A 25388-nucleotide genomic window follows, 5' to 3' on the forward strand; every position below is an offset into this window, starting at 1 on the left:
TAGCATTCAGAATAAAAACATAAAAAGTTCCGGTGAGGGATTAAAACTTTAGACAAAGCTGTGAGGAAAAGCGGTTGACTTTCAGGGCTGCAAAATGAATTGTGCTTGACAAGCTGCAGTCTCTCAGAAGCCGGACCTGTGATCTTTAGAGTGATACCCTCAAGTTCACAGCAACAAATACCCACCATCACTCAGGGAGATCCTAAGTCTCTCTGTTGGCCAATTACTGCTTTTCAAAAGCCTCAGGCACCCAGGAAACTTTGACTCCTGGAAATAAAGACCAATCTCAGAGAGAAACGTTGCAGCTATTAAAATCTTTATAATTCTGTAAATCACAAGTGATTTGTTTTGCCCCATGGCTTGTTCCGATACATCCTTGCTACTATTGCAAAGGGCATGAGGTGACTGCAATTGAGGAGAGCAAGCTTATTTTTACAACTATGCTTGGTGGAAAAAAATGGGAGAAATGTCTTTTTCTTCAACTTTTGGAGTGCAGAAGGCAAAGATCTCCTCTGTGTCATAATTGCCTGAAGTTAGAGAGTAAAGGCTCTGGACTCCTGATGTTAGTGCAGGCCTTTCATCAGGGGGGTTGGAGTCAGAGGTGCTTTCAAAGATCAGGCACTCAAGAGGATCCATCCTTGTTTTTATTGAAGTAATGAAGACATTTTAAAAACAGAATGAGGAGGAAAAGAATTATCACTCATTTGCTGCTGCCGTCATTGTTGTTTTTGCTGATTTCAGTTTTAAGCTATGATATTGAGCATGCCTTACTGATTAATTTTGAAGATGGATTTTGAAATTAGCCTGCTTATTAAAACCAAAGTGGGAGGCAAAAGTGGCAGAGAGGATCATGCAATTATGAGTAAAATCACTCCAATTAAACAGTGCCATGTTAAGTTTTAGAGAACACACACTCTACATAATGTAATTACAAACTGGAATGTGTGTGTGGGATGAGGGGAGGGACAGAAAAAAAAAAAGAAAATAGCAACAATCTGAAATGAAGCGTTCGCGGTTGATGGATTCTCGAAAAAGCTCTTCTCTCCTCTGGTGTTCGGGGTTAAGGATGGCTCTCCTCTGCTGCTGCAGTGCTCTCCCTCCCAACAGCCACACTCCCCCCATTCAGCAATGCAAGGCCCTCTGGTACTAGACAAGGGCCCTGACTGAGGACGCTTTGATGCTTCAGCCTTTAATCACCAGAGCATCCTTACAAAGCTGAGCAGATAGGCAAGCGGGTCGCAGGAAGGATGTCCCGACCATAAATCAGACTACAGGGGTGACAGGACGCAAAATAGGTGAATTGTCCTTGGCTCCACGATGCTGGCGGCATCCCTTGTGTCCCCCCTGAGTCACACCACCCTTTTTATTATTTGGGAGCAAGTCAAACAAATGCCCTACCAGCCATTCTTCCCCTCTCCCCACCCTTGTGTTTTTTTTTTTTTTTTTCTTTTTCTTTTCCCCCCGTAGTCTTCGAGGCTGGACCCTGCTATGAACTGTTTCCAGAGTCAGTTACTGGTGTAATTGAAAGTGCTTTGTCATCGCTTTCAGCCAAACACTGATGGATGTGAAGTTGAATGAGGTTTGGGTTTTAGTTATACGAGGGAGCCCGTGTAAGATTTATCACCAGAGGCTTAAGAGGCTACAAGGGACCATTAAAGCACCACCACCATCTACATCACAGTGAATTGTTCATTATTATTCATTAAAGCAAAATGCCTTTAATATCTCTAGTTCCCCCATGTGAAACCTAACAAAATGAACATGCTTTTTAAAAGACTGTTGCAGAAAAATACAAATCTAGTTATCCAGTTTTCAGAGTACCCCAAGCTTGATAAGCTAAAATAGAAAGAAATAAGGTCAAAGACTTAACTTTACATTTATATTTTATTTCTTATTTTGTATTACAATAATTCAATTTTAAAGAACACCAGAATAAATAAAAAAACACTATTCTCTTAAATCTGAATTTCAAAATTTAACCTCCGCACGCTCTGCATGTCCGCTAAACCTTCTTCGAAGGTTTCACATTGTTTCATAATTAGCATGCTCTATGGAGAACCTTATAAAACCATTTAATTTAAATTTGGATCCAACATCCACATGCAAAGCGTGGGAGGTGTGCTAGCGCTCATTGTCTCCCACTTATTATAGGCTGCCCCCAGCTGCATAGGTTTGCGAGGGTAGGATCCTGGCTCCTATCCAGGACGGCTCTGATCTGGGCCGCTTTGTGATTTGAGCAGCCGAGCTGTGCCGGGCTGCTGTCCTAGAGCCATGTTGGAATACCAGAGCAGCGGTGGAGGTGCAGAGGCAAGTGACCTCACTGTGTGATGTGAGTAAGAATACGGAGCAAGAGTTACGCATTAAGGTTGCTTGGATTATAAATAAAGTAGTGTGTGGTTTCTGAGCTGAGGAAAGGTGAATACCAGTGCTCACAGCACAATTGTAAATGGCACCCTGTCTGAGCCAAGACAGCATGGCCAATGGAATTACATACATGAGATGCTTTTATTTTACAAAGGCGCTTGCTTTTATTTTGTGCATTTTATGTGCATTAAAAAATAATTGTTGTTTTGTTCTCAATGAGAATTCTTTTTCTACAAATAAATTAATTGCTTTGTTCTTATGCTGAAGAAAGCAACAAAAGAAAGTCACAAGTCGTGGAAGTCTCCACCTCAATTGACCTCTTACTAAGTCGATGCCCTGTTTTGTACCAGTATTTTTCCAGATTACTCCTTGCAACTTCCACTTCGTGAACTATTTCATACCCATCTACTTATATCATGGAACATGAGCTTATAGTTTATTGCAGTACAAAAAGACTCAAATATTTCATGTTAATTAGATATTCAGGTAAAACATTTCATTAACTGAACAGTAGATTGGTGATGAGATTTAGCCAAATTTAATCCTGAATGTCTCTGGGTGGTATTTGGTGAATCAGGCACCAAAAATTCTTCATTTCTTTATATGAGTGGATGTGCCACACCGCAGATAATGCATCAACATTGCGTTAACCATTCTGTATGATGTTGTTTTGAAATAAAGTAAGTAAAAAAGGTCCTGGTAGTGTCTGTGAAGAAAGCTGTATGATCTGAAGGAAAATTAAAACACTGTAAATATTGGATAATGTCGGCTTTAAAAGTTTAAGAGCTCAGAAATTGCCCAAAAAATCTCACATTGGTCAATCTCTAAAAAATTCTTAGATTACTTTTTCTCAGCTTTCCTGTTGTAAACAGTATGAAAGAGAAAGTTTTGTGAAAAAGCTGACCACATGATAGGAAATGCCTGCCACTGACCTCCCTGAGACCTGTGATGTTTTGGGTCATCTTGTGGAGCCGCAAGAGTAGCAGGGAGGAACAAAAGACCAAGACCCTGCCAAAGGCACAAATTAGAGAACAAACAAAGAGAATTTCACTTTGACAGGAAAACAGTTTCCTGAATAGGCAGCGGTTACCTAAATCCATTACAAGTAAAACTGTGTGTGACTTCACCTAAAGCGAATTGGAAAGACAGCGTGGATGGAAATTTCTGAATGAGTTCTGTCCTGCAGCAAACTATAAATTTACCAAACTTAAAATTGTTCTGTGGCAAGTATTCCATAACCCAAAATGTACAGATGCACAGATCTCTTGATATGTAATAAATAGATATGATGCTGCCTGTGGGAAAATTAGCATGGTAAGTGAACATTAACTTGCAGATGGTTGGATATAGGGAATGTTGTGGCTCCCTAACAAACAATTGATTAACTTGTAAACTCCCATTGCCCAGCTGTTATTCAAGCTGTTTAGCATAAATGAAAGAAGGGGAGTAGAGAAAGGATCCAGATGCTTTGAGTGCAGCAAAAAGGCAATCTGTCATTGTTCTCAACTAACACTGATGGATGCTGCTTTGAATGGGGATTGGTTTTACTTAAACATGACAAAGTGAGGGATGACATGCCATTGGTCACAAAGGTCTGGAGGTCCCGAAACGCCTCGGCAGTCCCTTTTTTCAGCCAAGACAACCTCTTGTTCATGTATCAGCTGCCAATAAAAGGGGAAACGTTGTCGGGGCACGCTTTTAGTTTGTTTGTTTTCCCATGTGTTGATGTCAAAATTGAAAAATGAGAAAATGAACAAAACTTCCACACGGACCACATGGAGAAGGAGGAAGCCAGTTGTCATTACTGCATGATCTGCTCCCCTCTCAGTCTCTTTTGGAGACTCTAAAGAGCCATCACACTACTGTAAACGGGCCAAGAGTTTAATGTGCTACAACTGAAAAAGAAAATTACAAAAAACATATTGCAAAGAAAATTGTTTGCCTCGATACTGATTTCTTGTTTAGTTGTTTCACAGACTTCAGTGTTTTTTTCAAATGATTAAAAAAATTTTATTAGCAGTTTCAGATAACCCAAGACAGTATAGAATGATGATTTCTTTAAAAACGGGTTGTGTAAGTTAATAAAGCTAAGAGGTCCCTATGTCAAAAAGAAAGAAATAATAATCCCATTATTTGGTAAATCATAAATTAAATGTGATTAGAAACACTTCTGGAATATTAACTTCAGTTTTGCTTTCCAGACCCACCTCTACAACCAGAAAGAAGAAATAGCTTCAACAGAAGCAGTTGGCACCATGAAGAAGGTTAAAAGGTTGCAATGTAGTGTTGCTGTGGTTGCAGATTGTAAAAGAAGTATAAACATGAGACACAGCAGCAGGCATCAGTGGCCTACGAGTGAGAAGTCTGTGTACGACTGTATTAGTAGTCAGAAGAACATCATGTACATAGGCTTCAGTTTGCTAATTTTAGCCAACCAGTGCACACATGTTTCATACTCAAATGATCTCATTCCAAGTTTTACAGAAGCTGAACTTACCGGCTACCCTAATTTTTAGGCATCAGCCTGAGAAAAAAAAAACAGCGTTGGTGGACTTCTAACTTGAAGAAGTAGTAGATGAAGAAAGTACAACTAGATCCACTGTTTCCAAGTGTATTACAAAATTAATGTGAACAGCAATATGCCAACTCAGCCATTACAAAACCATTACATGTGCAGAACTACTTAACTACATAGAAGTAATCATTGTGTTTATGCAGCGATGCATATATACTGGGAGAAACCCCACCACAATAATTTGAGGTTGGTAAAAGCTCTGGATGCAGAAATATGACTTACGTCATCCAGAATCATATACAATGAGAAAGTTGTGGACATTCCCGTCAGTGGATAGAATTTCTGGGAAAAAAACACAGTCATCTTAGCTGGACTTTGTGATGTCAGATGGCTAATGAACCTGTAACCTCTGCTTTTCACTCGCATATAAAACTGATATGGACTGCTCTTCTAGTTGCAGAGTGAGGTGACATTATATAACTGGACGTAATAAGAAAAAGTTTCTTTGGATCATAGACTTGGACATCACCCATCAGACGTAATCCAGTTTCTCAAAATTAGAAAGGTAAGAAGGCTCTTTAAAACATCCCACTAGACAAATCACTGCTTGTTAGTATGGTTGGAATAACAATCAACGTAAATTATAATGTTGCCTTTAATTTTCCTTCACTAAGCTTTAACACCCTTAGATTTACAATATCCGATTTTTCATTCACTACAAGCAGCCAAGCAAAACATAGCTGAAATCCAACTTAACTGTGACACAATAACACAGGAAGTAAAGCACTATTCAGTATAGCACAATGAAAATCATGTAGCCAATGCACATCTCAAAACCTATTTATAAAAGTGTAAAAAGAAAGGCTTGTTATCCATACACCAACACTGACTTCTGACTTCCACCTGCAGACTGTAAAAAAAAAAGAAAGTATCAAACATCTGTTCGCATAGCTGCTGCATCTCAATACAAAGTGGGTCATGTAGCAAAACCTATGAGAATATCAGTCATTTTTATCTACAAACAGGTACAGCCAAAGTCTGACATTAATACAGTAGAAATGCAGACAAAGACTGCCTTTTTTTTTCTTTTTTTAGGAAACTGACCACCATATTTTAGATTTTTATAAATAAACAAGTGTAAGATTGGATCTTGCACATCATTTTGAAACTTGCAAACTTATAAAATTTGAATATTTAATACCGTAAATAAATTAATGAAACTATTTTGCTTCAACTAACAATTTTTTTATTTTTTTATTTGAGGAAATATGATCTATAACATTCTTCCAAAAGCCACAACACAAAAACAATTTAAACAGATTCTTCTTTCACAAAGATGCAATATAGAGTAGGCTTACCTCTTCTAGCTTTTCACATTTTCTCTTTTTACAGTGACACACTTCAATGTTTTCCTTCAGGACTTTAGTTGATAGGCCAACACAAAATACTGCAGAACTGAAAGAGAAAGGAAGTGATAGAGGGTTCAATAAACAGATATATGGGTTTCACAGTGCAGATTATAATACTGCCCTACTATAATAAAGTGCAGCGGGATGGTGCATTTAGTAAGTTTCAGCATGTTGAATGAGATAATATTGTATCAAGATACATATTTATGTTGTTCCCACTTAAGAAATGCCTAATTTTTTATCTTAATTAGGGATGTCTCGATCCGATAACGTGGTTTCAGACTCTATCAAAATCGAGGGTTACATTTCAATCTGGGATCAGATATATTCATTCTAAACTCCTAATAGGAATAATAACACTTAGTAGCTACCTTTATGAGGTGGTAAAGTGTCAGTGTCTCGAAACAACACACACGCAGCATTGGAGAAGTGACAGCCGTAAACCAAAGCAGAACATGACATCAGCTTGAATTGAGAGCCCTGTTGCCAACTTTTTTTTCTTCGATAAAGTGACTTCAACAAATGTAGTAACTATCTCTGGTTTATGGGAGATTTTGGCAACAACACAAAAAGCAAAGATTGTATTGCAGTTAAAACGACCAGTGAAGCTGCTGGGAGCCCCTCTCACGTCCGAAGCGCTTGCAGGCATTCAGTCTGACTAACAGCAGACTTGTTGTGCAGCAGCCTGCAGTAGACTAGAGGATTCCACTCTATTCTGTCTGCACATTGCAATGGAATCACACACACACAAAGTAGATGTCTGTGATTTGTTTTTAATCTGTTCTTGAATTTCTTCTTTAGGTTAGATCATAATGTGTTGTTAATGTTTCAGATCTTTTTAAGTTGTCAGAAATGTTCTGTATTATTGATTAATACACGTTTGATTTTGATCGGATCTGGGTCTCCCTACCAAAATTCAAGTTAGTTTTCTAAAACATTAAATGATGTGGACACGGACAATTAACTTAAGGATATTACTTTTTCTTATAGGAGAGGGACTTTGTAGGTAAAACAGTTTCTTCTAGTTTTTAACGACTTATGTGCTTCATGTGACTTTATTTGACAAATGTTTGACACTAACATATCTAATCTCAAGTGTTCAGTAATAACTCTACACTGAAGCACCTAATGAATAAAGTAACTTATTCAAGGAAAGACAGATATTTGTAGATTAAGGCTTAGTAACCACTCTGAGGGAAAATCAAAAATCTAAAAGGCCAGTTTTTTTAATCTTTGGTTGATTTTTCACTAGAAATTTGCATCATCTCTCAATGTTTTAAGTAACAATTTGGGTTAAGTTTTTTTTAAAGTTGTTATTATTATTATTAATATCAACACTACCTCTTTATTGACCTAAATGTCACATTTAAAAATGCCTTTAAAAAATTGTCAAGAAGATGGAAGAATAAGAACACGTCCTGTGATGGGCACCCTCTAACTGTGCATAATAAGAACAGTTCCAAAGAGAGAATGTCAAATCAGCATTTTTTATTTTTTTGTGATATTGCTTATACGTCTCTAATGTGAGTCCATGTGGGTAGACTTCTCACAGACTTCGCCAATGGCTGAAGCCAATTGTCTGAGTTCAGAATCACAACACAAGACACTTGGAAGACAGAGGAGAAAACAGTGAAGGAGTTTCAACAGCCATCCCTCAGACAGGAAGACTCTAGAGGAAACACCAGAAAGCCATTAACTAACCACAGAATTATGATGATCTACTCACTGGGATGGGCTTACAGACAGCTAATGAACAAGTCTCATCTCAACCCCCCTTACAATCACTCCATCCACACCCTATGTCACACGCTGCATATCCACACACACCGAGAAGCAATTCTGAAAGAGCTCTTGCTCGTTCAGAACAGCATGACAGATCAATGCCTGATTTTTAAATCAAGGGAAAAGGTTATTTTGTGTCTCACTGGGATTCCACTTACTATCTTCTTATATCTAAGATACTCCCATTCCCATTTCAACCAAACCAGTCCAACCCCCTTCCAAAACAACACATGCACACATCTCCTAATTAAGAGCGAGGCGGTGGGGCTTTTTTGTGTCTGTGGTTATGCTTGCAATGTTAGTGTCTGGAGTGTGAAAACAGATCTGATGGAGCAGTGCCCTCAGCTCTCCCTGATCAGGCTCCAGCAGGTATCCCCCCCATGATTGACAGCTCACAGGTCAGCCGCCCATCTCTGAGACTGTTAGTGGGTGGGCGGTAAAAAGATTTGGAATGCCTGGGACCCTGATTGCTTTATTGCTCGCCTGTCAGAACCATTGTACAGCTCTGTATTATTAGGGCTCGCCATCTCTCACCGTCTGGAAGGTGTCGCGTCTCAGCTCTGCATAAAGAATCGCCACTCTATTCAAAACCCTCTTTCTCTTTTTTGGCTGAAAGGAAGAAAGCACAGATTTTTCCACACAATCTCCTGTACTGGTTTGACGGATAATGCAACATGAGTGTCTCTGGGGGAATGGTGCTCGTCGTGCTGCTTTACACACGAGTGATGAAGATTTGAGATCCTATTTGGCAGTAATTTCTCACTATATTACGAATGATAGTTGATGAAAGGGTACAAAAATTATTCCGATGGTCTTGATTTATTTTTCTTCTCATCTAATCATTTTGGGGTCCTTTTACAATGTTTCAATGTGTCTTCCTTCTCTTGATGATGGCATTCCTTAATAAGAAAACAAATAATTTTGACTTTGTTGTACTAAAGAGGATTGAACAATATGACCAGTTACATCTATATATGAAGTAATCTATAAATTATATTGATAATATTGTGAAGCCAGAGTATCCGGAGAGGACCCATGTATGAACCGCAAGAGCACAAAAACTCCATTCAGAAAGATGCCTGCATGGGTTTTTAACCCATTACCTTCTTGCCCATTTGCTTTTGCTGTTTCTATGCAGAAAACATAAAAAAAAAAAAAAAACATGACTTATTTTTTTTTTTTTACAGAGGAAATGATGCAATTAGTCCAACATGTTCTAAAATAATGCAGCACACTGATCAACACTTAAAGGTCAGATATGTTCTTGTGTTTTGAGTTCAATACATAAACAAATACTGTCAGTTTTCAGGTAAAATTCAATAATATTTTTTTGCCTCTCTCACACTTCAATGAGTAACAAAAACAAAATAAGTTTATATTAGCTGGTGTATCAGTTAATTACTTCTGACTGAAGGTCAACATTAGGTTAACATTTTGGCGTTCTACACTGAAGATAGTGGAGAATCTGAAGAAAGAGGTGGGTGACTTCTCAGCAGAGATAATCCTTTACAATACCACTGGCAATATAAAACCAACATGAAAACTTATAGTCCTACATTTAAATGATTCCTGTATTATTTCTTATCAGAAACAAACATCTCAGTTGAATAGAAATAATGTTACTTCTAAATATAACAGGGGCATGACTTTTTTGCACTGCTCATCTCCAGTAGAAATATTTCCAAACAACCAAATTTGTCTTTCTTTTAAGTGATGTAAATGTCTGGATGTATTCTTTTAGTCAGCTCTGAAGCAGGGTGCAGCAAATGTAGAAGAGGGGCTGTGCTGTATTTCAATATGATGTTAGTGGATGTAAAGAAGTATATATATTTTTTTATTTTTATATCATTCTTTGTATAAGTATATTAGGAGATATTAGTAACATATCTCATAATTATATCAACTTGTACAATGACTTGTTTTAGGTGATGATTGCTTAAGAAACAGCAATGACAAGCTACATTTAATAAAGACAAAATAAATAAACTACATTAAACATGGAAAGGTAGACACAAAAATTTGTATTCTAGCAGTGTCAAAAGCATCAGTTGGAAGGAATCAAATAAATTAATCAACCAACTTCATATTGACGCAGGTCAATTTTCACATCTTCGGCAGAGTTGCGTCCATCATAATGAACAAATGACATTACAGTGCAGTTTAACCTAAAATCAAGCGTAATAGACAGAAGCAGCATCCATCTGTTTTCTTTCAGTTTCCTAGCCACAGATGAAGCTCTGATATCCGTAAGCCTTAAAATAGCTTTATGAGGGAGCCTTGGCTGGTGAAAATTATTACAGAATAGAGATAAAACACAGAAGTTATTTCTGTCAATTATGCTACCCTCTGCCATGGCGTTTTTCTCAGCTGCAACAACATTAGCATCCGCCTCTGCACTTTTTTTTTCTGCTACATTGCTCGTGTCTGCCTCCGCCATCATTTAAGTGTTTACTCTAGAGACAAAGGGGACAACATCATTTCCTGCCATTCATGCAAGCTATGCGAGGTGGGGCACTAGCTGCTTCCTGCTCTTATTGTGGACGACAGTGACACAGTCGTCCACAATACAGTAAAAAAGTAAAATAGTAATAAATTTAAGTACATTGTTAATCCTGAATATCAGCTGTAAGTGTTCTAAAATGTTGAAGCACATTTTGCTTAAATTTAAATATTCTGAAAAACTATTAAAAAATAAAATCTAATTCTAATAGGCCTAAAATTCTATTACTACTATATTGGGATGAACAAATGAAAATGGAAAAAGAGCATTTGAGCATCAGGTCAGGTCATGCTGTCAAACTATGTCTTTTACTTCCCAATGGAACAAAGAGACTCTTCCAAAACTACAATGGTCGAGTGAACAGTGTCTCGACACAAATCCCTAGCTGTTTTCCTTTTTTTCTTCACATTATTCCCCAGACCGCGTTGACAGACTGGCAGGTTGTTTAAGGTCATCGGAGCTGTGCCTCCTGCTCCCCTGAATCCCAGGTGATGGCCAGGCCGCATCCCCGAGTGATCCTGCTGCTCCAGGCCACAGCAGAGACAGGCCCACTGGGGTGCCTTGACTCTGTCTCCATGGAGATGAGGCGACAGGCTGGCCGCGCCTCAGCCTCACACCTTCATGGTCAGCGACTTGGCGTCTCCGAGGAGATGTCCCTGCCTAACAGCAGTTGCACAAGTCGCGATTGCCCCCACTCACAGCCCCAAGACCATTCATTCTGGTTTTTGTTTTTCTCCTTTTCTTTTTTGTCGGCACAGGCACAGCAGCGGTTGGACCAGCCCTCCTTGCCCTGGCAGTGCTGCCCTTGTGAGGCCTGTTGGGAACAGTAGTGGGATGTTAGATTAGTCCTACAAGTCTGGGCAGGGCCTAAGAGGGATGCAACGCACAGGGACTGCCCACTCCATCTATGGCTCATGCTCCATTATGCTTTTTATCTGCGGGTGTGAAAATATCATTCCCAAATGCTGTCTCCTTTAAGCTCCACACACAATTGGCTGCTGATGAAACCTGGCTTGACAAGCTCAGTTCAGCATCCCTGATGGTCCATGTTATCACATCTCTGTATGCCGATCCAATCTAACAGAGCTGAGCAGCAGACACATACTTCTGAATATATACATCACTGACAAGCAGCTCTCATTTTGGTCTTCGTATTGATTTTTAAATGTGAGACTGGGCTTCTTTGTGCATGTGTGTTCTAATCTGAGAAATGAATGATAACCTCTTCATCACTCTACCCCCTGAGTGTTCTTACTGGAAGCCATATTGATTTTGTTAGTCTGAGAGTCCTTGCATTGCATGGCCTTTACCTCAGGGACAAATCTAATTGTTTATCTCTGGACAGACTTCTGCCTTTACTCCCTTCTGTCTCATTATGTGCCAAGATTTGTCAAGTCAAGTCTCTCCACACTCTCAAATCACGCTTTACAACATGTCGTTCGGCGGAACACTACAGATGGCTTACTTATCAACAGACCCTCCCACATGGAATGCTACAAACATGACAGCACAACACACTTGCAAAAATATACACAAACCGACATACAATGTAATCACACTCTGGAGACGCAATTACACGTACTGACTCACAAACATGAGTCGCAGGATTCTTCAGATCATTTATAAGCTTTCTCGAGGAACATGATAAACAGTTTTTCAGATCTTAAATGAAGTGCACACACAATAAATTCTGTATTTCTTTCCGAAAGTGTGATATTTGCTCATCCTGTATTTTGATCCATTTCATCACAGAGGATTTATGACTGAATAAAAACACAGACGGAGCTGCTGGTACCCCCTGCTGATTTTCTAATCAGCAGGGGTCAAGTCAATAAAGAAATATGGCTTTTACAAGAAACATCCTGCTAGTGTGATATCAATAATTTTGTAGTCTATAAATTGTGCTGGCAGCATTGACAGAGAATAACGTGCTGCATTACAGTGAATTACTTAAAAGTTTCTCGATTGCAGTGACAAATTAACAAATGATTAGTGTGGCTTCTTACAGCATTTCAAACATAATTCTGCATAATATATTCACAGTAAAGCTCCTGTCAACAAAATATCTGTGTGAAATAGAAACTGAAAATGACAAAATTTGGTTGCACAACAGAAAGTAAAAGAAAAACGTTTTAAAAAGCTGTGTACCAAAACGTCAACATTTATTTTTTTTAAATTAATATTACTGTGCAGAGCATAAAGTTGTTAGGGTAAATTATTGAACCTTTCACTTCATAAGAAACTCCAAAATCTTTAACTATATCCTGGTGTACTCCTTCGGCTGTTGCAATCCATGGTTGATTCAATTAGAGAATTATAAAATATGTGATTGACAGCAGTAATTGTGTTTGACACCTATGTTCTACAACATAACATCTGGTAAGTGCAAACATGTACAATGGTAGGCCCTTGTATTATTTTCATTTTCAGGTGCTCAACTAGTCAGCATGGCAGGTTCTGACAAGGGTCTCCTGGACCTTTCCGGTTCTGTACTTTATAAAAATTACCTACATGTTGTTACCAGTTATTACAGATCCAGAAGTTTACTGACATTTTTAAATTTCTTGTAAACATCATTGTTCCTCTCTATGACTTCACTGGTTTATAGAGTTTCATAGTTTTGCAGCCTCTGTTCTGCAGCAAAACTACCAGTAGGGTTTCATTTCCTATCAATCTGCCTCACAGGGAAAATACCTTCAAACAACCTCTCTGGCTTTGACTTTTTGACAAAAGGGAACCACATAGGCTCGTCTCACCATACTTTTGTTTTTTTGAGTTTTAAACTTCTAGCAGCAGCTTGTATACAGGGAATATTTTCAAAGGACTACTCTCTTATTTTAATACCGATAAATTCCCACAAACATCTGTAATGAGAAATTACTGTAATCCCACAGGTAAGACTAATTTTTTTTTTCAAATCTGTATTAGTAACACAGCAATACTTGAACTACTCAGATAACATTTGTTTTTCCATTTTTGCATCGCATTCAACTTATATAATGTAGAATAAGTGTTTCTTCCTTGGAACAAAATGTGAAACCAATTAATTTGTGCTATTCTGTTAATTTTGTTTAACCTACCAACATAATGCATTACTGATATCACAACTTATCATTTTGAAATGAGGTTAAATTAAACACAGCAGTGTAAATATGAAGGAAGAAAAACTGTGGACAACAGAAAAACTTTGCTTTTGTCCATATCTGTTAAGTGCTGATACTGCAAAAAGGAGGCCTTTTACACATAGAATTAAATACTTAATAATCATATCAGAAATAAACATAAATCCAATGAATAAAAGAAATCTGTACAGTAATCTGGGTACAGCAGTTTTCAGGAGGTAAGGAAAATGTCCCAAAGAGTATATTTCAATTTGTAAGGGTAAGACCAGTGTTCAGTTCTTTCCCACTCTATATTGAAATACAAAATTGCTGTATTATCAAAAATATTCTGAATTAAGTTGTTAGATTGCCTAAATTTAAAATAGTCTATAGACATACTTTAATAAAAGAAAAAGTGAAATCTGACCATTCATTGAAATAATGCATGTCTTATATCAAACATTGTTATAAAAAAAAAAAAAAACTAGTTTTAATATAAATGTTTATGGGTTTCTTTTTACTAATCATCCTTCTCACCAACTCTCCAAACTCTTTCAGGGCACTAGAAGCCTTTGGTCAGATTTTATCAGTGAGTTAACTCCAGCGAAGTAGGCCAGATCAATACACACACTCTCAGAGAGGAGCCAGAGCAGAGAGTTAGAGGCGTGGGGGAGAAAAGGCGCAAGAGGTAGGGAGCAATCAGAGAGCTGTGGATGTATGCCTTCAGGAGTGGATCGATGCGCTGACAGGGGCCCTGCTTTGTTCTCACACAGCACTCAGATGTTGGGCGTGCTTAACATGATTGCTTAAAGGTTTTTGTTTGCCTACTTGTGTTTTTGTTTGTCATTTTGCTCAACTTATAGCATTTCCTGTTGTCCCTTTTGCTTTGTTTTTTGATACGTAGTAAGGTTGGCTTTATTCAGATTTATTGTTTTCTTGCTGTGTAGTTCTTGCCAGCAGGGGTTTCAGCTTATATTTCAGTTTTTACATTTGTACAAATTCCTGCACATAGGTAATAAAAAATCCATAAGTGCAAGAAAAGACAGAAAAAAAAAAAGGACAAGGAAATCAAATATGGAAGCTTTTACTAAAACAAATTGGAGGACTAAATTCTTTTTATTTTTTTATTCATTCAAGCTGTTATCACTTTGGTCACCCCAAGCAAGTTAGACACTTCCCAAACAAAACGCTCCACTAGGAATGACGTCCAGTAAGAACTTGGGTGTGCCTGCCTCCTCAGAGAAAGGTGTTGACCACAAAGGACAAGTAGGTGTCAACAAATCTGTTCTCAGCGCCTGTGGACCGTTGAAACGCATGAGCTCCTTTCCAAGGCTTAATAAGATAGCACAGATGTGCCCTTGTCTCACAACAGCCTTGCGTCTCATTGTACTTTGGCCTCCCAACCCTGCCATTGCAAGACCTCTATTGCCTCGGTTGTAGGAGAGGGTCTCATTAGGACAGGCAAACGAAAACCGAGGTCAAGGTATATAAAGGTAGCCAAGGCTAAGGAGCCTGCCTCTAAGATTAGATGGAAGCTACGCCCCGTCCTCGGCCCACCCAGCGGACCTCTGGCCCTCCCCATCACGACCTCCAATATCCACCATTATTTGATGAGGCAGAGCTTGATAATTATTTTTGCGTGGATGAAGAAGAGGGCACAGTCTGAAAGGAGTGTCTCATTCTAAGGGAGAGGGTGGTAGAGGATATCAGAAAAAAAAAAACTAACAAAAAAAAGAGATCAAAAGCAGGCCTTTTGCTTTTCATGCCTCAGAGGCTCCAAAGAGGATAAAGAACAATTGGGCCCTGGGTATCCTGTCCTCTCTTGCAATTAGGCTCAGCTGATGAAGTGAAAGGGATGAATGGCACGGTTCAAGGCCTTCTCTAGGATTCACACAACAGGACGTGGTTTCCTTCTTTATCTTCATCTCCATTTAGAGAAGAAAAATGCAGCTAAAATATTTCCAGATAAAGTCACTATAATTCAAGGTGCGGAATCTTCATCAAAGGGACAAAAGCGACTGAGGGTGTGTGAGTGGACCAGAAGGGAAGAAACACCTTTGCCTGCATTGAGTTGTACGTTTCATTAGCCTTTAAATTAAACCTATAAAAGCATGCTATGTCTACCTGCTTTCAGAGGTTTCATCAGAGGGTATCTGGGAGTTGGAGAGTATGTGATTTAGTATAATGTGACAAATCAAATATTCTAATTCAGTGTTTTGGCCACATATTCAACATTCCCAGTGTCTACCATAAGTGAAATGAGCTTATTATTACAACAATATCACTTTTGTCACTTAAAAGCTGCTTTTAAGTGACAAAAGATAGCTTAAAGCAATCTTACTTTGTGGTCTCACATTACAAATCTGCCTAGAAACCTATTTGAAATTACAAGAGAACTCAATAGTTTCCTTAATAAACATTTGACATTTCTATTAATGGTAGCACTTATATACTTGATTAAAAAGATAAGTTTTTAACTGTGCAATATTTGCAGGAAATTAATCTACATTATGTTCAAGTACTAAGCTGAACTGGATATCCAATTCTTTTCTAGCTCTCAACTAGCATGATTTAAACTGTACTTGAAACAACTAGAAAATTGTATTACTCTATTGTTAATTACTCCTTCTAATTTAAAAATCACCCTTTTCTTTAAAAAAGCAAAACGTGTTTTTTGTTTCCTACCAAAGAAAGCTTATGAAGTCATCATCTAATGTAATGAGGATTGGATGATGGAACATCAGCCAATAATTCATAACTATATGGGTCCACACCCGTCACAAGTCCTTAAGGAGGTGTTTGGCAAAAGCAGGCCCAACAGCAAGTAACAAAAATAAGTGCAAAATATCCAACAAATGTTATCTTGTGCTAAGAAAAAGATACAGAATGTAAAGTTATATTAAAGCGAAATGATTTTTAGTTTTCATTTGGAGAATTTTGAGTGATTAAATTCAAAGACAAAATAAATAGTGAAATATACTTCAGTAATTAAAAAATTGTGTTTGCAAAAAATAAATATGTAATTTTAAAAGTAAGCATGGTTAGTGTTTGTTCTATTGTTCAGTTGTAATGTCCACTGTTGAGAAGAAGGTAACTATTTATTTGAAGTTCATTCTTTACATATAATATTTGAAGAAATTAATTCAGGCAATTTTCTACCATTCCACACCTGTCCCATAAAGACACATTTTTTATTTTTGAGTGCCTTTGAAAGTTGATCGAGTCTCAAGCAAATTATAATTTGTACAGGAAGAGCAATTTGAATTCAAAGTAAAATTTTGTAATATTGTCAGATTTATGTATTATTTACTGTAAATAATATATAAACATTTCTATTGAGAATACGACAAACTAACTAGAAAATATGCAAAAAAAATTTAAAATCAGAAGTGTGCCACTTAGACAGTTTTTCCCAGAAAAAACAACACATACAAAACACAACTTACAGGTGCAAACTTTTATTTTAAATGAAACAAACGTTCACCACAATGCTTAAATTTTCCTCACAGAAACTTACTTTTGTACAAAACTAATAAAAAGTACAACAAATAATAAGTTGGTGAACTTAGACAGAAATGCGAGATTTCAGTTTGGTACATTTAATGAAATGAAGAAAAACGATTTTGAAGTATTTGACTTAATGCACATCCAACTACAGATAAACTAGCAGCAAACACCGTTTAGATTTAAATATTCTGGAAAGGTTATGAATGATAAATCACTGCTAAGACTGTTGTTGCTTAATGGAGAAACATTGCTGTGATCACATACTGAAGATCAGAAAGAACAAAGAGACAGAGGCCCAATTTTAAGGCATTAAATTGCAAAGTCAATCTTTTTAAAGTCATGCTTGAGATATACAGCATTTTTATAACAACTGAAGGTAACATATTCTTGATTGTGCTATAAAATCCCAATGTGAGCCGGGAAAATATGTTTCTCTTTAATAAACAGAAAAATATTATTATGTCAGATAGCACTTCATCTCCAATCATCACCAATCATCATTACACAATAGCATATGTAAGTGAATAAATTATTCACAAATGCATAAACTTACAATCAATCTGCTGGCATTAAAACATAGTTTACTTCTGACAAATTCTTTGCCACGTTCAAACGAGTAAATGGGACCCAGAGCTTTGACTATATTGCCACACTGCACTAAAACCTTAAGATGATTAGTGATATTCTTAAAACCGAGCCCACAGATAATGTGTTTAAAGAAGCAATACGGCTTTTCTGAGCTTTGAGTTCAAAGTCTTAGAAGCATGGGGTCAGAATGCCAATGGGCTAAACAAAGAGTAACCAAAATGGGCTTTGAGGGATTTGAAACCCAGGCCCCTGGACAGCTTTGATCAAGCTACAGAGCTACAGCCATAGAAATACTAAGTATCAAATGCCCAAGACTGTGGTGCTCCCAAAGAATTAACAGGTTGCCATGGGAAGATAAACACTAAGTTTGATACCAACATAAGCATAGACTTGTGGGCTTTTTTTTTATTTGTTATTGTTTTGTCACCCCCCCAAACACATTATCATGCCTAGTAATGCTAGTGTAGATTTCACCAACAAAAATACATAAAAGACTGTAAATGTTACTTTTTTATGATTTTATGTCCAGTCCACTGTAACCTACACAAAGATGCAAAAAATGTGGCTAGGTTAGACTGGTTCAACTTTTCTACCACATTTACAATAACAAGTGGTCCTATTTACAAAGATTTTTTTAAAGATTGTTCAGATGAAAGCAGCCCTGCGACAAACTGGCGATCTGTCCAGGGTGTATCCCGCCTCTCGCCCGGAACGCAGCTGGAGATAGGCACCAGCAACTCCCGACCCCATTAGGGAGGAGGGTGATCAGAAAATGGATGGATGGATGGATGGATGGATGGATGGATGGATGGATGGATAGGGGAGTCATGAAGAATAAACTGAACATAGAAACAAACCTGCCATTACCTAAGTGTTTGTGTTTCATAGAAACTAGTTGTATACACATATACATACATACATGAGTAAATATGTTTAATTATGTCAGGTTTTGTTAAACAAAAAAACCTTGTTTGGAATGTTTTTTGCCCAGAGTAACATAACTTTAACTAGAATCAATCAAATGAATCAATATATAAAATGTATGAGTTTAAGTGTCATACAGCTGGGCTTCACTTTAAAAACAACTGATTGGAGATGACTGATTGATTATACAGATAATTTATTCACCCTAAAAGATCTCTGTAAACATCTCTATTGTTGCTGTGGTTAGACCTCGATTATGCTGCATTTTCAATCCACTTTAAAAGTATTCAAAAGCTATAAGGTGTGGACCAAAGTGTTGTGCCCACTGAAGCTCAGACAATTGTCATCCTACCACACTTTACAGTGAATGGCTTTTCAAAATGCAGAACAGTTTTAACAAGCAATTCTATCATTTTGTATAAATAAATTACCCCGAGCTATCCTTTCTTTGTATAGGTTAAGAGTGATGTGAAACAAATTAGCAGTTTGAGGCTTGTTGCAGCATCCCACAGCACCATTACAGAACCAATCTTTGCAACTGTGGTTTTCATAAATTTCAGCACTTAGTGTTAATGTCTTTTCTAAGCTAAACTCATGTTTACTTTGATGGTCTTCATGACAGTGCAGCTACAGCTACAGATAAACCCAAACGTTTTGATCTAATTGACACTAATTTGGGACAAATGCCAATGCCATCGGGCAAGTCGGCTAACTGTATCAACGTGCATTCTAGAAAATATTGAGTTTTGCTAAATAACAATTATCATCCTAAGCTATAATTCAAACAATAAAAATGGAGACATTACACTGGGAATGGGTGGGATACAGGATCAACCTATACTGATACTTGGATAAATGTTCTCATTCTGTTCCTCTTTTCTTAAAGTTTTTCTAATGAGATGTCAGAGCAGGTGGTGGAGTGATCTGAAGTCCTGTTTCCTCTGACAGCTTTTCAGTGAACACATAACATTTTTGTTGTGATCAAAATGGTCATTTATACGACATGAGTGATTGGAGTCTCTGACACCGGCACTTTTTGAAACCTTCTCTCAGAGTGGAAATTTTTGGGAATTCCCAATGCAAAGGTGTAAAGTACTTGCAGGTGTGAAAGTGCACACAGCTGCAGGATGAGGTAGAGGCTAAGAGTCAAAACACATGCAAGTTTCAATGACATGCTAAAATCAGACCATATCCATGCATTAAAGAGGCAGTATTATGACTTTCCCTGGCACAATCAAGTAACCATATTAATTTCAGTTGTTACAAATGTCAAATCAAACATGAATTGTAAGCAATTTGACTTTGTAACTTAATGCCTTGAAATAAGAAATTTGTCTCTTTAGTTAGTTGGTACAGAGGCTAATAAGGGCATATGAAACCCATTTAAAATATTTTAAATCTTTTTGTGATATAAAAAATGGATATCATAATTTTATAACTTGTCCATTTACTATGTGACATTTATCCTATGTAATTAAAGAAAAATCAATCAGCAAGAGGATAAAGATAAACCCCAAAAAAGGGTGCAATAAGGTGGTTGCAGAAGAAGTCAACAAACAGTTTAGTCAACAGTTTAGAAGTCGACAAACTTCTAAACTGATGCTTTGTTTAAGCATGTTTTGATTTAAATTAAACATTAAGTTTTTCTGGTAGGAATCTATTAGAATGTTTTATATTGATTTGTTCTATGAGTTCATCAGACTGATGGCACATACAAAGCTCTCTACGGGTACACCTCCAGTGATTTAGTCATACAGCTGGATAATGTTAGCTCTGGAATAGGCCATTGCAAAATTAGAAATTTTGCACAAATTAAGTAATTTTTGTTGTTGCTGAATGAGCTGAAAAAGCTGTTGCTCTAAAAATAAAACCCATTTTCATTTGTAGCTTTTCAGCAAAAATCTGAAAGTTTGGAAGCAAACAGCTTTTTTGAACTGCTAGTTATTCTATCCATCTATCCATGGTTATTCAAAGAAAATTAACCTCAGAGCACAATCCTGTCTCTTCCATGTTTTATTTTTATATGGTGTGCTTTTACCATACCTACACAAAATTTCCAAGTTTAATTTCATCAGACTATGCGTTATTCTTAAAAAGAACAAATGCTGAAAAGATGCAGAAAGTTTTTAAACAATGTTCAGCTTTAAAGTATTCTAATCACTGGATTCTATAAATCCAGTGAAAGTGGAGTATATTAAATTTAAGCTATCATGGCATAGAAATATTCTAATGGCTTCTGTCTACATTTTGCTGATGTTAATCAAAATATGTGAGCCAAAAAAGTAACTTGGCATGTTTTATTTTATTTTATTTTTTGCTTACGAAGATGTGTCAAACTGTCAGCATTAAAGTGATCATTTCTGTGCACAACATATTTTTTTTGTAATCCACATAATAAAAGGGACCCCATTCAATTACTTTGTCTATTACCACTTGCAGATGCATGCCGATGACACAAAGGGTCGGGATGCACAAAATATAATGGGCATCTTGTTTTAATTGTTGAGATTTTTCTCTTCCTTTTTTCTGAAGGTGACAGGGCCATTACTCGAAAGTCACCACTTATCTGCAGTATCACCGAGGATTAATGGTTTCACTTCGGCTGGTAAGAAATGTTCAAGTTGTCCTGATTATCAGTGCAAGAAAAAGAATAATGGTTATTTGTCATTGTGTTAAGCAGTGGGAGACTAATCTAACAAAACACTCAGTTAGCAACACCATTAACCCTTGCTGGTGAGGCTGAGCAGGATGTACGGGGAGCTGAATGCACAACTGATGCCTAAATCTCAGAAGCTGAGTCAATTTGATTCAGAGCCCCAAGATTCAAAAGAAGCTGCTTGTTTCTAAAATGAATGACGAAAGTATGAACCAATAAGGTTGGAAAACATGCTAAGTATTATGCCATTGTGTGCTGTGTTGTGGTTTTTCACATTATCTCAACTATAAATCTGAGTAATAAACTAAAGATACATAGCATTAAATGGACAATCAAAATAAAACCAATAAATTTTGTATCACATCAGGTAGGAAACTGATCTAAAGTGGATAAAAATTACATAAAATGTGAAGATGGTAAACATCATGATGGGAAATTAGGCTTAGAATTGTGATTTAGATTGGGATTTATGGTTTGTTTGTAAGGCGAACAATTACCACCACCAGTAGCTGACACACTACCCATTTAGCACATTTGTCTTGTGGAGGATTTTTTTTTTTCCAGTAACCTAGTCCCTGAAGCTTTTGTGCTGGTGGCACAAGCTTGTTCCTGCTCCAGTAATCGCCTACATTATTTTCCTTGTCTGTCACCTTTATAGTATCTATTAGCCACTCTCTGCTATCTGTTCGCAGGACATTTTCTCTTCCTTTTTCCCCATGAATGTTTTATATATTGGAGGGAGAATGATTGTTCTTTGCAATGAGGCCAGTGCGTGGCCTCAGTAAGACAAATTGCTCCAGAACGCCTAAATGGCAGTCAATGATAACTCATTGTAAGGAGAGTAAGTGACTTCCAATGGAGTGGATAGGGGGACAGAGAATAATGGCAGAGCACAGGTGAAAAATAGATGTTTGGCTCAGTGTAATTACTCCATTAGGGGGCTCTCTGTTAATCTACCCAAGCAACAGTGAGTGTTTTTACAGCAGCGAGAAGGTGAGGGGCAAAAAATGACTGCTACTGGACAGAGAGGAGCGCCTCTACCTCCACAGTCACAACACAGACTATGAAGTGTTTACTAACAGACAAATCCACTTCTGGTTTGTGCTACTCCAGCTACAAATAACTACAAGCATGGATGTACTGATGAAGTTTATCATTGAGCTGACATTAATTAACAGCCGGATGATCTTGTGCACTCACTGTTCTTTAACCTTCTGTGTCAATTGTGTGCAAGAGGGCAGGCCTGATTGAAGCCTGCTTAATATGAAAATCTGGGTTAGAATAGAAAACAGGGACAAAAACAAACAATCCGCTGCAAATCAACACCCCGTTCTGCTGCTTTCCAGACAAACATGATGAACAATTTTTATTTCACCATTTGGTGTCTGCTGCTTCCGCCTGTGGCTATACAGACAAAAGAAGCCTTAAAAAAATGGTCCAATATGGTCTTAAGAGTTTACTCCGACCACACAATCTGTTTTCTTAAGTGAACTTTTAAAACACTGCTATGAGCAGTGCCCACAGCACTATCGGCAAGGCTCACGCTGACCTCCCGTTCAAATTTATACTATTTCCCATCTGTTTAGGTTCCACCCAAGAATTCATCCCAGTTGGCTGTAGGCCCACTTTGCATTGGGCTTCCTCGATGAAACCAAGAACAAAACCCCCTAGTAGAAAGAAAGACTCTCTGTTTGGCCTATTTTAGACGATCTCCCCCACACATCAGTGCATTCTATTCTACATGAAGATTAGAACTAAATTCTAAATTTCAAGACCTGACCAATTTGGTCTTTATTTTTTTTTATTTATTTTTTTTTTTCTATAGAAAAAAGTAGTAAAGACATGGCATTGATTTGTGATAGTGGTTTGCAATTTTATGCTATCAATTTCATACCGATAGCATAAAGCTTTTGTATTTGTAATCGCCATAGCTTATCGTCAAGTTTTATTTTTTGTTTTACCAATAAATATGTGTTTGTTGGTAAAAATAAACACACACTTAACTTAGAGATCAGAACGTGCTTTTTGAAATTCACCAGTAATTTGTTAGTTGTTTTTTAACAAAATGTATTACAAAATTCTATTGATTTGGTAGATGAACACATGCTCAATTAGCCTGCTTGAAAATATATTTCTGTTCTTTATGTTATAACAGGACGTAAGCAGGATGTCATTCAGTTTGGAGCAGCATGTGCTATATAAATATTTTTAAAGGTAAAAAGATGTATTCAAAAGGACATTCAAGACATATTCAAAAAGATTAGCTTTCGGTTAAATTAAGGACCAATATGTCTATGAAATGAAAAGGCAAAACATTTTGTTATTTTTGATCAAATAGGTTTTTCAACAGGTTTTGATGTAATTGGAGAGACATTAGTCCAGCATTTCAGTTTTTAAGTGCACAATGGCAGTTTAAATTTTTAGCATGGGGTCCATTTTTCTGAGGTACAAGTCACCTGATTTATCTGACTGTATGACACAAAAATGTAAAGGAATAAGGAAAGACTACAGAATTATGCACCGTACTGCTAGTGAAGAGAGCACTGTAAATACGACTGTACAAAATTGGAAAACACGCATATAGGACATTTGTTAAGGTTGCAATCATGATAGGACTTGCAATGAATTAATACAAAGCAATGTGAATCTCTTTGTGCTTTGGGGTCATTCCAAACATAGATCCAAAATAGCGCTAAGGTGTCCAGTAATGGGAAAAAAACAAACAAACAAAAGAACAGAAATAGCATTGCTTTCATGCATGAAACATGCTTTCATTAAAAGAAATCTTGCATCTGGCCACATGTTGTTTTGGCAAGAAATAGCTTAATTGTAGTTTCTTTATGACTTTACCCGAAAAAGCTCAATACCCTCCTAAAACTGTTTTTGCTGAATTAAACAAGTATCGTCACATTCATCAATGTGATAGAGGAGTCTGAATGCATGGTACTCATAAAACAGGTTAATATTTATCACAGACTATGCAGTTCTTTGCAGTATGATTTGATCAAATTAGCTATGCATTTTGCAACCATAATTATTAAGCAAAATGTAGCTTTATACATACAAAGTCTAAGAGTTCAGAACATTTAACAAATTTTTATGTCCAAACTTGTAAGGTTAATTGGAAATATTATCCATCCATCTCCTATAACTGCTATATTTGCAAGATGGCTTTATCAATCAATCATTTTTTACTGAAAAGTTTTGAACCCTGTTTTCTATATTACAAAATCAGTGAGAGAAAAAAACAAAGCCAGCTCGTTTTTGTCGCTCGTATTCACGTGTCCTATGTTTTCTTAAATATACACATTGTGCCCCAGTATTGCATTATATCCAGCATACTCACATCTCATTTAGGTCAACTCAGTTCGTTCTGGGATATCTCTGCTAATATCAGTCCTTGTAGGAGGAAACTGATTTGCACCTGCTGAAGAAAAATGAAAGCCACACATGAAGTCTCTAAAAATATAGTAACATTGGTAAAAGCAACAAAAGCTACAGGTTGAGGTAAAAGGGACTTCCATAGTAAAGACGGTAAGTAAGAGGCCGCCATTACAGCTCGGTGATGAAAACGAGCACGGTGACCCGATTAAGGGGGAAATTTCTGGGTCACGGTCTTGTTTTTCAGTGCTTAATTCGTCCATCGATAGTGACACGGTGCGTGGCTCACACCTACCTGTAATATTATCTTTCTGAAAGTCTTGGTTCAGACAGGGGCCTTGTCACTGTAACCCAACACGGAGTGAGGGAGAGCCGGAGTCACCCAGAGAGGGAGAAGACTGAACCTGCAGGCAGCGGGGAGAGGCTGGCTGACTGGCTTACTCACCGGAGGAAGTGATGGGCTACAGCGCCACTCAGTGGACATTTTGGCATTTTATTTTTGTCAAACGATGGAACTCCCTCTAGGCTTCAATTACATTTTCAAACACTTTTAAACAGACAGACAGACAGACAGACAGACAGACAGACAGACAGACAGATAGATAGATAGATAGATAGATAGATAGATAGATAGATAGATAGATAGATAGATAGATAGATA

At 37.3% G+C, this 25388-nt stretch overlaps 1 long non-coding RNA gene across 1 annotated transcript; it reads right to left on the reverse strand.

Moving 5' to 3' along the window:
• Positions 1 to 6259: 6259 nt before the first annotated feature.
• LOC129366727 (uncharacterized) lies at positions 6260 to 25104 on the reverse strand. The gene is made up of 3 exons (XR_008606646.1): positions 25023 to 25104; positions 24693 to 24773; positions 6260 to 6334 (listed from the first exon to the last, which is right to left on the reverse strand). It is a non-coding gene; the product is annotated as an uncharacterized LOC129366727 (long non-coding RNA).
• Between the last annotated feature and the right edge of the window lie 284 nt (positions 25105 to 25388).

The sequence above is a fragment of the Poeciliopsis prolifica genome, unplaced genomic scaffold, assembly GCF_027474105.1.
Source record: "Poeciliopsis prolifica strain line A6 unplaced genomic scaffold, Auburn_PproV2 SCAFFOLD001, whole genome shotgun sequence".
NCBI lineage: Eukaryota > Metazoa > Chordata > Actinopteri > Cyprinodontiformes > Poeciliidae > Poeciliopsis > Poeciliopsis prolifica.